Below are 15546 nucleotides of genomic sequence, written 5' to 3'. Positions count from 1 at the left end.
CTAAAGTATTCACCAATATTTCATTAAGGCCACAGGGTGCGTTGTTAACAGTAAACAGGGAAGGAGTGTTAACATGTAAAAAAGGCCGATACCTCATTCAACGATAAAACCATAACAATTATTAGATCATTAAACGACCTCTAATTTTATAGTCTACAATCACACACAAGTACCAAAAAGGGGAAAAACAAACTAAAGCAATAACAATACATTAAAATCTTAGCACCTAACATTCACAGGATAGTCACATGGCTCTTTAGATATTAACTAAATGAGTGATTTACTGGAGTCTTATACAGAACTGCAGTTCCAAATGTTTCAACAAAAGTTATCAATAAGTGCCTGGCACTGCTGGAAGTCTCTCAACAATGGAGGAGGCTCTTTCAAAGCCACAACAACAACAACGCTTCCATTGTTTAATTCCTAAAGCAAAGCAAGGGCACTTGATTAAGTGAAAAGTGCCCCCTTTTGGCAAAGTAATAAGTTGGATAAAAGGATTTTTTTTAAACTTTAACAGATAAGCTACAACACAGAGTTTATAAGCTTCAACAGAGAGAGGCAGCATAAATGCATTGGCAGCAGAATACATAAATGCTTTGCCAATTTATATTTATATTTATAAAGTGATGCTTTTGCTAAAACCTAAATCAAATGTCCATCTATGAATTACCAGAAAACAAGTCTGTCAAAATAAAAGTGTGTTTAGTCATGTATTAGCCTGGTGTGTTAATGGAACTTTTTTTTTCTACAGTCTATAATAAATGATTAAATTGTATTCTGACAACGGAGAACTTCAGCTACACACTGTACTAATGTAAGTATGTACTTTGGTTCCTGAAGATTTTGAAGAGAGTCGATTTGACAAATGATTACAAATGAAGTCACAGACTGTGCAATCGGACACGACTCCTCTTAAGACACACATGCTCGAATGCTGTTCATAGACTTCAGCTCAGCATTCAACACCATCATTCCTCAGCACCTGATCGGGAAGCTGAATATACTGGGCCTTAACACTCTCTGCAACTGGATCCTGGACTTCCTGACTGGGAGACCTCAGTCAGTCCGGATTGGTAGGAACACCTCCAGCACAATCACACTAAACACTGGAGCCCCCCAGGGATGTGTGCTCAGTCCACTGCTGTTCACACTGCTGACCCATGACTGTGCAGTGATGAACAGCTCAAATCATATCATCAAGTTCGTTGATGACATGACTGTGGTGGGTCTCATCAGTAAGAATGACGAGTCTGCATACAGAGAGGAGGTGCAGCGGCTAACTGACTGGTGTGAAGTCAACAACCTGTCTCTCCAACCCACCCCCCACTACTTACGGTTTTTGTATTGTCTTGTATTAGCCATGTCTTTTGCACTTTAATGTGTGTGTGCACTGTTTTATGTTTGCACTAGCCTTGCACTAGTTGCACTTTAATGTTGTGTATTGGTTTATGTAGCACCTTGGTCCTGGAGGAACGCTATTTCGTTTCACTGTGTACTGTAAACACTGTATACTGCTGAAATGACAATAAACTTCTTGAACTTGAACATGGTCCAGTCCAATCCTGAAATTTCTTTCCAACCCATGCAAGAAATTTAACACAAAATGTGCCTGAGGAAAGCTGGCAGCACCACCGCAGACCCAGCATGTCTTGCTGATACTAGAACCTGCCTGCCCTTAGGTGGAAATGTGAGTGAAAACTCGTTAACATGTATAAAGCTGTGGTGCTATCAATATGTGCTAGCACCGGAAGATGGGCTTGTGGGTGAGAGTTCACATCTTTGCATTAGGCAATTGTAACTGGTCATCTACAGCACAGTTACCACAGTTTTTAAAGTCAGCTCATTTCATATAGTAGCAGTGTAACAATGCATCAAGATATAAAACATTGCAGAGATGTACACAATATATGAGAAATTAGAAGAAAGGTTATACAGTTCACTTTTCACTGTTTAACTTTCTTCTATGTTTTTGACTTGTTTAACCATGTTTTCATGTAATGTGATGGATCTGACTACTGTATTTTAGGCCTGGGCAAAAAAACAATAACAGTATGCATCACAATAGATACATCATCAACATCGATAAGAAATCTGTTTTAGGTGGGTAATATTGATTTATCTGTGCTGTTTCCTGTGTATTACTGACTGGAACTGACTCTGACCACTAACTTTACATGAAAATAAACACAGACCAAAAGGGCTAAAAATTAAACAGCTCGAGTTACAAATGAGTTTCTGTGGTTATTCAAACAGTGACTAAAAACTTAGACATATTGAAGTGTAACCACAAAGCAGGTACAGTCAGCTTCTTATTCAAACATACCATCCCACCTTAAAAGACGCATAGTTTCTAAATGAACGCAAGCCATAGGAGAAGTTTGTTTTGCTGTAAGAACAGCAGTTCTCCAGAATCATCCATGTTCCTGCAAAGGCAAACCACCAGGAAAACACAATGAAAAAACCCTGCCTTAACCAAATTTATTGAACATGTTAGTTGTGTCTTGGACGTGACAAGGTTGCATATATATTTTTTTTCTAAATCTGAGATTAGAACACTGCTTTGTGTGAATTGTGCAGGACAATAATTTCAACAAAATGCGGGAATACAACAACGCTAAAACCAGAGTGACAATGAGCCGACTTGTCTTCCTTACAGGAAGTCTCACAATATGATATACATAAGAATTATTTTTATACATTTGTGTGGGTTCTATGAAGATATTGTCTATTGTGTTTGTATGTCAGGTTACTCTACCACTAAGTTGACTGAGTTTACATTTTATCACATTTTCCTGAGTTTTAGAGGTTTTTACAATGTTTGCTGCATCTTACAGGTGCTAGGCTTATCTAAGTCAAAATTGACTTTGACTTTCTATGTTTACAATACTCACTGCACATATTTTGTTACATTCTATTTATAATGTCCAAAATACTTTTTAATGTCTATATAATGCCTCTTATGGATATAGGTCAATTAACCTCAAGTTGATTTTACCTGTTTTTTTTTTTTTTTTTCGTTTATAGTGCATTGGCGAGAAAGGACAAGCTGCTAATTGTACAATCCAATGAAACTGCACTGTTTCAAACAATGTTTTAAAACAGTCTGTGTCAGTCAAAAACTCTGCAGTGTCATCCTTTATTTTCACTCAGTTTTTCTTCATATTATCATTAGAAAACCAAATCATAAACCTGGTACTCAGATTCTCATTGATTCATGGGCTGAGTTAATCATCCTACAGTCACTATGTGGTTGATATGTCACCATTGTGGTGTTGTGGTCATTGCTACAGCCACACACAAACTAAACTTCCTGCAAAAGAGTGTGGGCGGGGTTTATAATTCCGGGAGGACTGTGAGACTTTACAGTTCCCTGTTGAACATAACTCTGAACTGAACCCTGGTCTGCCTTGTGGGGAGTCAGCAATCTCACACTTTACACACTTTACTAAACCAAGATGTTTACAGGGCAACAGAATTTCTAAAGTTTAGAATGAATTATAAACAATATTTAATAATAATTTGCTAATATTTAGAAATAGGTTCTATAATATTTAGACATTAGTAAAATATCAGTGTGTTCAAAAATGAGAGAAATTGCCTAGAAAAAAGCCCATATCATCTGCAATATATAGGTGTTTTGTTCATCATTGATCCCTAATTTTGGTTTTAAATTTTATTACTATATTTTCTTACAAAATGGTGATTCACTTGCCCTGTAATAATTAATGATATTGTGCTCTGTAAAAGCAGGCTTGTTACTAAAAATGTATTAACTAATGTTCGTAGGTAAAACTTACATTTGTTTATGTTTCAACATGCAGTAAAAATTACTATGTTGCACAGAAATATATGTGTGTTTATAATCGTACAACTCGTCTGCTCTCAATGAACTGTGGCTCATAAAAATTCTTCATTGTCTGGCTTCTAGGGTTTGATCTGCTCTTAAATGCAGCCAACAATTTTGGGACACGCTCCAAAACTGGGTAGGTTTGGGGGAATGTGAAAAAGGAGGTGGCCGCAGAGTGAGGCATTTATGTTTAAGGTTGCCATTAGCTTCCTCTCAAAGAAACTCTCATTCTGACTAACACTACACTGTACAACAGCCATGTTTCAGTTCTCATTTACTTTGCTTATGCTTGTTCTAAACCCATGAGGCTGCGTGAGAAAATGAGCATCTCCGACACTACAATAAGAGGAACTGAATACAAAGAACATAAAATAAATAAATAAATAAATAAATAAAACCTGACTTAATATTGCAAAAAAAGGAGATCACTATCGAATATTCTAGTAATTTGAGTAATTAAGTGACATTTTAATCATTTAATAATTTATTTTTAAATTAGTGGGTGGCATGGTGGTGCACCACCCCTGCAGGGTGTGTTCCCTCCTTGCATCCAGTGACTCTGGACCCACTGCTACTCGGAACTAGATTAGCAGTTACAGACAATGAATGAATTAATTAATTCATTCATTATTTTTAAAATTAAGTTCTTGTCTAGTATTCATTGTGAAAATTCAGTTGTCAACAAATAAATTTTCGTCATAGTTTTATTTACAAAATTAACACTGATTAAATATAACATTCTTCAATCTATAATAAAAAAGGCTGGTTTATTTGGGCTTTCTTGTGAACCTGACGGTTTAAAAGGTATTTGGAACAATATAAATTTCTATAGAAATAAATGCAAATTATTGTTTGGCTCAAGCTGATATCAATATGACAATTCTGATCATTTCAAAATGTGTCCCACCAGACCTTAAAAAATATATATTTAGTTTTATAGGAACATTTCACCTATTATTTAAAAACTGTAACAAACTAATAATTTCTCATTTGTTCAGATGGTATCATTTTATGAATTCTATTTTTTAAATAAAATAATCACAGCTCTACAACTTTGTAGCAACACACAGCTTGAAAGTGAGAGGGACTCTGATTGTAGAAGCCTAAATCTTCTTAAATAACCTCACATGCCTTCACTTCAACAGCCAATTAGACAGCAGGGCACCCACACCAATCATATGACCCTGAGGAATTCTGCAAACTGGTAGCAGTTTTCTGGGAGCCAATATTACACTCATGCCATACAGACTGCAAAATGTGCAGCATAATAATTAACACAACCTTCTTCCTACGCTTCTTCTTTTACATTGAACAAAACAAATGTGTTTTTTGTCAGAACTGAAGATGAATCCTGCGATTAATACAATATTACTGCCAAGTAATACCATTTTCCAGCTTTAATCCTCACAGCCCTACTATGTCTATCACACAGTACTGGAGGCCTACAGCCAAGGCTCAGCACTTCCTTCCAAAATCTCAGGAGGTTTGCTGGATGAGAAAATTCAAAGAATGTCTGCATGGGTAAATTTGTGAATAGTTCAAGAAATAATACTAAACACACAGAGGGGGAAGTCACCTCTACAGCATGATATAATAATTAACATGTGTTTTTATATAAGTAATAATATTTTTCTTATTATAGCACTGAAACATGACGTTCTGTGAACTGATACCAAATGAATATGTCCTCTGCTCATCTCTTTTCAAGCTTTCTTCCTGAAGCAATCATTGGGAAGTGTAAAAAGCAGATGTAAGTCTGGAAGTTCCTGTCTGTACCATTGGTGTAAAATAATAAAACTGTACCTCAATAGCCACCAGACAATACTCTTATTGGGACAGGTATAAAATTACATTAGGTCTAGTGTACTCCTTCTGCAGAAAAATCACATTAACTTTTTGCCCAAACTCAGTGCTGCACAAATAATTTAGGCTAATATGACATATCTTTCTGATTTTCTAGACAGATGTCATTTCTGGAAAAGCTTTGTTTGCTGCTATTCAATGCATTCCTAGCACGCATATCTACATTAAACACATTGCAAATCACAAAATGATGGGTCTCAAAACTGGTTTTCCCAAACATATCCTTGGAATATGGGCTAAATTCCCTCTCTACAGATAACAGACGTGAAATCAATAAGAAATGCAAGATCCTGCAGGTGGATTAAAAGGAAAGCTACTGGTATATAGTATTTACACTTATATTTAGGGATATTAGCAGATGATCTGATCCAGAGCGACTCTCAAAAGTGCTTATGTGTCAACTCAGAACAAATTGATTTTTCTTAGCTAACTTGTAAAGGCTAGAATCTAAATGACACCTCAAGTATAATTATAGTCTCTTAAGAAGTGCAAGACAAGTGCTGATTTAAGTACTATTGAAAGAAATGTGTCTTCAGTCTGCATTTGACAACGGCAACTGCCTTCCATGTAGCGTCTCTCTCTAAAAAAATACACGTATCTCCTAAAGGAATCAACCTCCTTAACATTCAATCGATGTCAAAGATTTAATTCCAAAGCATTTCTATTGGTCAATTCACTGTGAAATGTTCACAATATGAAAGACAGCTGCTGTGTTCAAATGATGTAGTAAACATAAAATCAAGAAGAAAATTGACGGGGGTAAAAGCTTTTCTCTGGAGACGAGGATATGTCATTTCATAAATGTTCATATTTTGGCCCAATCCCATTTCTTATTTTGACATATAGCCCTCCATTTGGTCAGCTAGCCCCATGGAACTGAATAAAAAGTGCACTGGATAAATAGACTCCTATTTATGGGATGACCATTCAACCTTAAACGTCATTAGCAGCTCTGCTAGTCCCCAGTGATATCAGAGATGTGGTAGAGTGCTGCAACCTTGCTGCTGGACTTCAGCTAATCATATGCCTCCAGGAGCACTCAACAATCATATAATCACCCACTTCTATCTCTTCTGCGATATGAAGCTGAATTCAGCTTCTCAATCGCTGATGTTTTATGTTGTTATGAAGTGTCACAAATGTCAAAACTATATAAAACTACAAGATAACAGAAGGGTGATCATAGTTTTTAAAATATTTTTTTGGTTGTCATTCACAACACAGCCATAGCCATGTGCCTCTGAAAAACCTCTGCGTAAAGGGCCATGTCGCCCTAACACTACATCCTACCCCCTATATCACAACGAGAATTAAGACAACATACCTCTAGGCAAAACAGAGAGGGCTAAGTGGCAGGGGCAAACGGTGAAACTGGATTAACCCTTCAATGATCATATGAGCATGTGATGTAAATATCTGTGATGTCTTTAGTTCTATTTTCTCACCCAAAACATTGTGATATTTTCTGATACCCCTACAAACAAGCAGCTTTTTCTTATGTACACTGTACTTCAACAGAGACGTCATCTATTCTGATCCCTTGTGAGCAGTGTGTGTCTCTCAGAGGCTGGTCTTATGATGGTGAAGTTACAAGCCATAATTGTTTTGTTGCTCTGACTCTAAACCCTGAGGTCAGAAACAGACCAGGAAAAGCTTACAAGAGCCACTTCACTGTGACTGAAGCTAAGACAATGATGCACCATGAAGAAGCACAACAAAGAAAATTACTGTGCAAATGTTTTACACACCCAGGTGAAAGGCCTTTTAGAGGAGCTACTTAACTGAGGACTGTGTTTAAGAAACACTAATATTAGAATAAATGAAAATAAGTGGTGAATTATATTAATGAAGAAGCACTTATGTAAATTCATTAATTTAACCATTTCTGTCTTTGTTGTTACTAGTATTAGATTCCAGTAATCGTCATGTAACTGTTTTGCATAATCTAAAAATCACTGGAAATATTTGGAGGTAAAATGGATCTAAACCTGTGTATTTTTTTTAAACAAGAAACACTAGTCAATTTTCCTACATTTATTTAAATATTAAATACAAATTTTATTGTCTGAAAACTTTCAAATATTTGCTTAAGAGAGATATATTATGGAAGGGAAATAATACGCCTATCTATTTGAGGATCTAGTGTGCCAAATCATAAAATGAGCTGTTCTGTTTTGTGCAGATTTATTTGTCATTTTGACTGAAGAAGGTTTACAGTTGGTGCTCCGTTTTAGATCCTTGTTTGATCCTATTCTGTGGTACCAAAGCCTGTATGTAATATATCCCCTTTAAGTGTCTAAGACTTTTGCACAGCATGTAATATGGAGCATCTGTACACTGATAACAGGCAGCAACCCCCCTGAAAAAACAAAAGATTATGAAGGGAAATTTCAGATATTATGGGGATATGGAAAGGTTTCATCAATGGGAAAGAATTTTAGTTGAGACCTGCTCTCACACAAAAGATTAAGACATAGCTAAATCTGCCATTTGACAAAATCTAATCTGAAGAACATCAACAACAGTCCTGTTTGTCTTGTCTAAAAAAAAGCAGTAGGCCTGTACAATATGAACATCTACACTATTACATCATATTTGGCCAGTACTTAAAAAAGAAAACTAAGTGCTTATTTCCTCATCACACCGTCCTGTTTAACCGGACTTAGATCAGAGCAGTGATGCAAACCCACTGCAGTGACACACTGCCATAAGTTTAAGGACACCTGCTCATCTATTATGTCTATTTTCAGTATAGCTAGTTTGTCCCCTTTGCTGATTAACAGCTACAATTTTGTGAAGCCTACACTTTAAACATTCCTATGAGGATCTTAAGGCTTTAGTGAAAACAGGTAGCACTATTGGACAAGAACATGTAGAAAACAAACTTCACTACAACTCATCCCAAAGGTACAGCATGGTGTTCAATCACTCCAGGGAATGCTGTTTCAGTGCTTCACACCCTGATGTGGGTGCTTTTTGCCCTCTAGCCAACACTTGGCTTTGAGCAGAGACTTAAACTCATATGCTGCAGCTCTGTGTCTCATTTTATTTCATGATCTTCACCCAAGGTTAAAGTAATACACTGAATACACTCATTACAAGAGCTCTATCACTGGACATACTGACATTAGTCTTATGTAAATGAGAACATCCCCTTTAGTTGTTAAACTGATATTATACAATCTATGAGTGTGCAACTGAATGCCTGTGTTAACTACAGGTGAAATTGCCTTAACTTTCTAACTACAAAATGTGTCTATGCCCTTTTTATTTTTTGTACATGCCAAAAGTGGTCCATTTCTTTTAGCTTATAAAACCCAGGTAAAAAAAATATATTTTGATAATGTATTTTATCTTTTATATAAATATCAGTGATTTCATGTTATGGCTGAATCTCAAATTGTTCCTCTTCCTCACGAAGGCTTTAAAAGTGGCAAATACCAGCCTTACACCCAATGGCCCTTCAAGTGGCTTCACAGTCGCTGCCAAATATCAAACATCTGTACAGAATAGGGAGAGTTTTGCTAGAATTGTGGCATGCCCCCATCAGATATCAAGTCTTTCACTAGGCATGACGTTTTGACAAAATCCACCATCTTGATTATTATAACAGAGCTGGTAATATTTAATTAGATAACAGACAACATCATCATGTATTTATTCCAGGCTCATGCAAACAGTGACACTACATGATCACTGCTCCTTGTAAAATCATAGTCTGCCTTAAAGCTCGTCAGTGTGTCAGACTGTAGTCATTGCACATTAGCGCATATTAGACAATACTCTACAACTTCACCGTTCAATACAAGCAGATCAATGAATACGCAGTTAGCCCCAGACTCTATTGCCACTTACATCTCCAAAGCTATTGCAGCTCAATAGCCCTGCCCCGTGAGCTGACAGGATTGGCTCAGTAGGTTTATGACATCAGAAGCCCTGGTTATCTGAATCTGCCCATTTGAGAGACTTTAGTGACAAATGCTCAGCCATATAATTTTGGTTCATGATATATAAACTTATCTGGTCTCAGAGACACATTCGAGCTTTAGCCATAGGCTGCATATCCCTTACTCATTTAACGCACTATTTGACAGTAAAAGGCCCTATTTGGCACACTATAGGGAGGAAGTTGCCATTTGTTATTAACGTGAGCAATTAAATTTGGCTTAATATTACATACACCCCAACCCTACAACGGATATCGGACAGATGCCATTTAAAAAGAGTAAGGTTTAAACAAGGTATTTGAATAAAACATATATTAAGACACTGTACTTATACGACGTTGTATAAGTAACACCACGAGCAGCACCAGCGCAGTAAAACCTTACTGCTGCTAATGCTACTGTTAGCATGTCATAATGACAGAAACCAAGAACAAACCGCTGAACACATAGGAGTGTTACACTGTAAACGTTAACTGTCGCTGTAGGAGAGTGTTAATATTGAGCGTGAATTACCAGAACAAACGAGGGAGCCCATCAAATCCCACTGCTCTCTCTCTCTGACTGCAGGCCTTCCCTAAAAAGCCGACTGCACATTTCCGTTCACACACAACACTCTGCAAAAACGGTTCATGTCTCCACTCGCACTCCTCTCTCACACAGCGAAAGTGAAGAGTGAACGGTGTAAACTCACCCGCCTCAGTCCCGCTCTTCATATTCACATTCATTCTCTTCCTACTCTCTCTCTCTCTCTCTCTCTCTCCGCATGTAAACACTCCGTCGAAGACTCACGTGACGAGATCACGCACTGCACGCCACAGCGACCCGAGCAGACAAAATAAAAGTACCCTATAAGCACTGTACAAATTCACAGCCTAAGATTCCATTAATTACACACCCAATGTAATACCCATGGCTGAGTATTTCTGCCTTTAAACCACAGTTATTAAATATAAATATTCTGAAACAGGATTTTCGAGCTTCAAGTGAGTGGTGGGTGAGGAGCACCATATTCAAAAATCTGTGCATGCTGGATGAAGGCAAACATGTAAAATATCCTGCAACCCCGAAATGAATTAAACAGACAATTAGGCGAGATGAGATATCAGTTATTTATGCGGGTTTTAAATTAATAGGAAGTTTATTATTTTTTTTTATAAAATTTACAAATTGAGCTCTAATAATGCATTCTGTCTGTCTTTATGAAAAGTCTCTGCTCTTTTGGGAGGGCATAAGCCTTTGAATATGCTTGCCACATAAACATAAATACAAGGCTTTTATGCCTCAGACAGTCAATGTTCTGACCGGCTCAGAGGACTTCTGCAGTGCTTGGCAGTTGTCACCTCTACAAGGCCTATAAGATCATGGAGGAGTGATTGCAGCCGTCCAAACACAGCCCTGACTCTTCACTCAGCATGAAGCTAGCCACCATTTCTTATCAAATGCCTGCTAAAACAGCTCCACACACTTGGAGAACACTCACTGCACAATTCTGTTATGTTAGCTAACAGAAGCCTGCACTGTGGCAAGCACCATGTTGATTGAAGGCTGCATAATCACTCCTCCTTGAAATTCCATGGCAACTTAACAAAGTAACCTATGGAAAGAATTAAGGACATACAAAATAATCATGTGGTTAAGTATGTTTCTTGCAAGGCTCTTTTAAGTGCTATACATATAATTGGGATCAATTGCCATTCCTAGATATTTAAGAGGCTAAATATTCTTTGAGCAAAGTTTAAATGACAATATAAGACACACGATACATACACTGTACATCCAAATGTTTATGAACTCCGGCTGCAGTAAAACCTCCACTTTTCTGTAAAGGTTTTAGACTTTGATAATGGGACATAGCTGTGAGGATCTGATGGCAGTCAGCATCAAGACTATTCGTGAGGTCAGGTACTGCTGTTACAAGGATAGTTCTGGATCACAAACAACTTCAACTCCATGAAAATGACTCATTTCAGGATTTGAGCAGTAACACATTCTCTAAAATCAAAGTAAAATTTTCGTACACAATATGACCAAACCTGCACATTTACTTACATTTAAAAAAAGTATCCAGGCAGCACACTTTGTTGGACCTCACATGGTTTCGAACATGGAGTAGCTGATTTCAAGATGGGCTCTTGGTGTTTTGCTACATGGACTATTATTTAGATCAAGGTGGGCTGCGTGGGCTGTGGGTGAATTTCTTTAGATGTTAATTCTAATTAGTTCTAGATGCATATTAAAAAAGGAATTTAAGTTTACAGGAAAGTCGTGTGATTTAGATTTATGGCATTGTACTTTCGAATAACGCTCATAATTTTAACGCCCGTAAATGTTATGAAAATTGCTGGCGGTGCAGTAGCTGAGTCGTAACAGAAGAGGGAAGTAAAGAGTTATGGGTTGCAAATCAATTCATTCAAATCAAGGCGGGTCTGTTATGTTTCATTAAAATAGTTTTCGCTGTTTAATAGTGAGCAGAAATCATTTCTGCATGATATTTTTATAATATTGAGGGGATAGACAGCGCGCAAATCTAAAATCCCCAAATAATATCATTTACCATATATTGTTAACAGGGCTGTTTATATTGTTATTTACTTGAGATTATGTTTTATAGTGTGTGCATTTAGTAAAATATTCTGTTTTATTTAGTGTAGGAGTGTTTCATTGTTGTTAGTCAGGGATTGTGGTAGGGTTTCTGACAGTAGTCTCCACTGACTGCAGCTTTAGTGACCTCCCTGGGGTTTGTGCTGTTTGGTGCCATTTTGTCAAAAAGACATTATAATTGCCTTCAGTTAAAGAGTATCCCTTACCTCAGTCTTCATCATTTTTGACCCCAGAATATAACAATGTAATTCATTCATTCTCTGTAAGCGCTTATCCAGTTCAGGGTCGCGGTGGGTCCAGAGCCTACCTGGAATCTTTGGGCGCAAGGCGGGAATACACCCTGGAGGGGGCGCCAGTGTTACTGCCCCACAGACCAGTGCTGAGGCTGTTTTATATCGTTTTAGTTGATGCTTGTTACTAGTGATGCTAGCTACACTCAGAAAAATATTCTCTGTGGTGGTACCCTGAAGGATACATATTCAGTACGTAACACTGTTCATTCAGCACTGCAGGAGTTAACACTGCTCATTTAACACTCCATGGTGTTCAACAATTAATGCTGTTCATAGAATGCTGTTCATTTTTGTTTCTTGTAACTGTACAGGCCTTCATCAAAATCCTCATCATGTGTCCAAGTCCTCACACAAAATGGCTCTGAACTTATGAAACAGGCAGAAGCAGGCTGGTGTGGAGATGGAAGAGTTAGATGGGGGTGATATGGAGCGTTGCACCAGCCTTATGGATGTTACTCCCCCCTGCGGGAAAGAAGGCAGCCACCAAATGGTGGTCACATGTGGTGGTCTGCTCCCATAATACAGCCTACAGAAGACATAATGTGGTTTCTTATTACTCTGCGGACATTTCGACTTCTACATGTAACTTACCCAAGGCACCAAACCATTGTTATTTATCTGAGGGCACATTTACATTACATATATCTTAATGCACACAAATGTACCTGCACAATACCAATTACTAAGAACGTATAAAACAGAAGTCTCATAATATATTCCACAGTAAAGACTTGGAAAACTCACCAGAGGATGTGTTATTCTTATAATAATAATGGAATGTATAGGGGCCATTGCCCTTGTGCCATTGCTCCATTGTCCAGCTCTAATTCTCACACACATAATGTAAGAGGTTTCAGCAGTGGGCAGGGGTCAGCATGAGCACTCTGACCAGTCTGCACCTGCACAGCCCTATACACTGGCAGAAAAACAATCATTGTGGTAGTGCCTTTTGTTGTCAGTTTTGTGGTACGCACAAGAGTGCATATTTGTACCTTTAGTTAGGGATCATAATTGTAACTTATTCTATGATAATTGTAGATTTAAAAAATTAGATTTCATGTAAAATGTATATTTCATATGTCTAATTTCATCTCCAGGATATTATGTTCCTCTATTTTTCACAGTTCTAAACAGCATACAAAGTAAGGAAATTTGTGTTTGGTAGATTATTTTTGTTGTAACAATGCTTCTTGGCAATAAATCTTATACCATTGGAAAGCCTGTTAATTTCCCTTTTAAATTTACATTTATGAGGAACATGCATTTGTGGGAGGAGCAGTAGAGCTGAGTATGTGGGTTGGTCCCATGTAAAATTTGCCAAATCCTCTCTGCCGATTAGTGATGGGAATTTCGGCTCTTTTGGCTCGTCTCTTCATAAAGAGCCGGCTCTTTCGGCTCCTAAATGGCTCTTTGTTTTACCACTTATTTCCACTTTTACAGAACAATATTACCTACATTTTACATGACTATATGGACAAAAAAATATTGTTCAATATTAAAAATAATAAATAGTGTTGCAATGGCCAATTGTTTTTATGGCTGTCTTGTAATAACTCACTGATTGCACTCACACATTCAATCATATAAATAACTGGATTTTTATTTAAACACCTTAATAAAAAAAATCACTTGTAAACTCTGAAATATAGCCAATGGAACCCAAAAGGTAGGTATTAGAAAATAGTTTATTAAATTAAATAACCATCCATTTCTGGGTAATAAAATAAACAAATACAAAGTGCAAAACAGCAACATTCGGTAGTGATTAAAACAACCACAACTGTCAACAAACATTTAACTGATTTTACATTTTCTTCAACTATTTTTTGGAAGGCAGATTGGCATTCAGGAAAACTAAGTGTCTCAGCTTGGAGGGTTGGAGATTGCTTGTTGTTCTCTGATTGGTTGAATGACAAGCCTTAGAAAAAAATGGCTCGGTCTTAGACGGGAACCGGCTCTCATCGTTCACTTGCAAGAGCCGGCTCTTTGAACCGGTTCGTTCGCGAACGACACATTACTACTGCCGATTCCAAACAGCTTATTTTGTGTGATGGTGTGGGACGGCATCTCCCTCACTGGAAAAACTAGGCTTATCAACATTGGAGGCAATCTCAATGCAGAGAAATGAAATCAGTAGCAATCACATATCTCCGCAGTCTGGGACTGAACTCTATTCTCCAAGATGACAACGCTTGCCTCCATGGAGCAGGATTTATCAAAAGACTACCTCTGGAATTTGTGAGTGGAGAGGATGGAATGGCCTGCCAGTGTCCTGACCTCAACCCCATTGAACACTCGTGGGATCAGCTTGGGTGCTATTGGTGCCACAGTGACCAACACAACCACGCTGGCTGACTTGTGACAAATGCTGGTTGAAGAATGGGGTGCCGTCCCACAGCAGTGTGTGACCAGGCTGAGGACCAGCATGAGGAGGAGGTGCCAGGCTGTTGTGGCTGTGTATGGTTCTTCCACACACTATTGAGGCCCCTGTTAGTTAAATTAATAAATTGTTAAATTGCCAACATGTCTTGTTTCTTCAAACTTCAATCATTCAGTCACCAAACACCAAACGAGTCAGTGGCAGAATAAGACACAAACACAAATTTCCTTAATTTTTGTGCTGTGTTTATAGTGAAATCTGGATGGCACGGTGGCACAGCAGGTAGTGTCGCAGGCACACAACTCCAGGGACCTGGAGGTTGTGGGATCAAGTCCTGCTCTGGGTGACTGTCTGTGAGGAGTTTGGTGTGTATGCCAAAAGCTGCGTTGCACCACGTGTTCTGAAACTCTTCTATCAAATCCTGCATTAACATTTTTCAGACCCTACCGGCTAACCCTTACTCCCCAGGCACATCAGTGAGCCTTGGGTTCACCAGTTATCCTTCAATGGACCACATTGTTTAGTGTACAGCATACCAGGAACACAACACAAAAAGATGGAGATGCTCTGACCCAGTTGTGTATAGCCATCGCAATTTGGACCTAGTCAAATTTG

General features: G+C 38.0%; 1 protein-coding gene across 8 annotated transcripts in view; it reads right to left on the bottom strand.

Annotated features, from left to right (window-relative positions):
• The window catches only part of tbc1d5 (TBC1 domain family, member 5), a 32664-nt gene extending 20880 nt beyond the window's left edge, over positions 1-11784 (bottom strand). For 6 of the 8 annotated variants that reach the window (XM_066674513.1, XM_066674517.1, XM_066674518.1 and 3 more), the window contains exon 1: positions 10349-10462. The gene's annotated coding sequence lies outside the window, so the exon portion shown is untranslated. Of the gene's footprint in view, positions 1-10170; positions 10322-10348; positions 10463-11706 lie in introns of those variants that run through there. The other 2 variants (XM_066674514.1, XM_066674516.1) reach the window with 2 other exon arrangements.
• Positions 11785-15546: the final 3762 nt, after the last annotated feature.

The sequence above is a fragment of the Hoplias malabaricus genome, chromosome 6 (assembly GCF_029633855.1).
Source record: "Hoplias malabaricus isolate fHopMal1 chromosome 6, fHopMal1.hap1, whole genome shotgun sequence".
NCBI classification, from domain to species: Eukaryota; Metazoa; Chordata; class Actinopteri; order Characiformes; family Erythrinidae; genus Hoplias; species Hoplias malabaricus.
The sequence above is the reverse complement of the archived record's forward strand: the minus strand, read 5'-3'. Positions and strand labels throughout refer to the sequence as shown.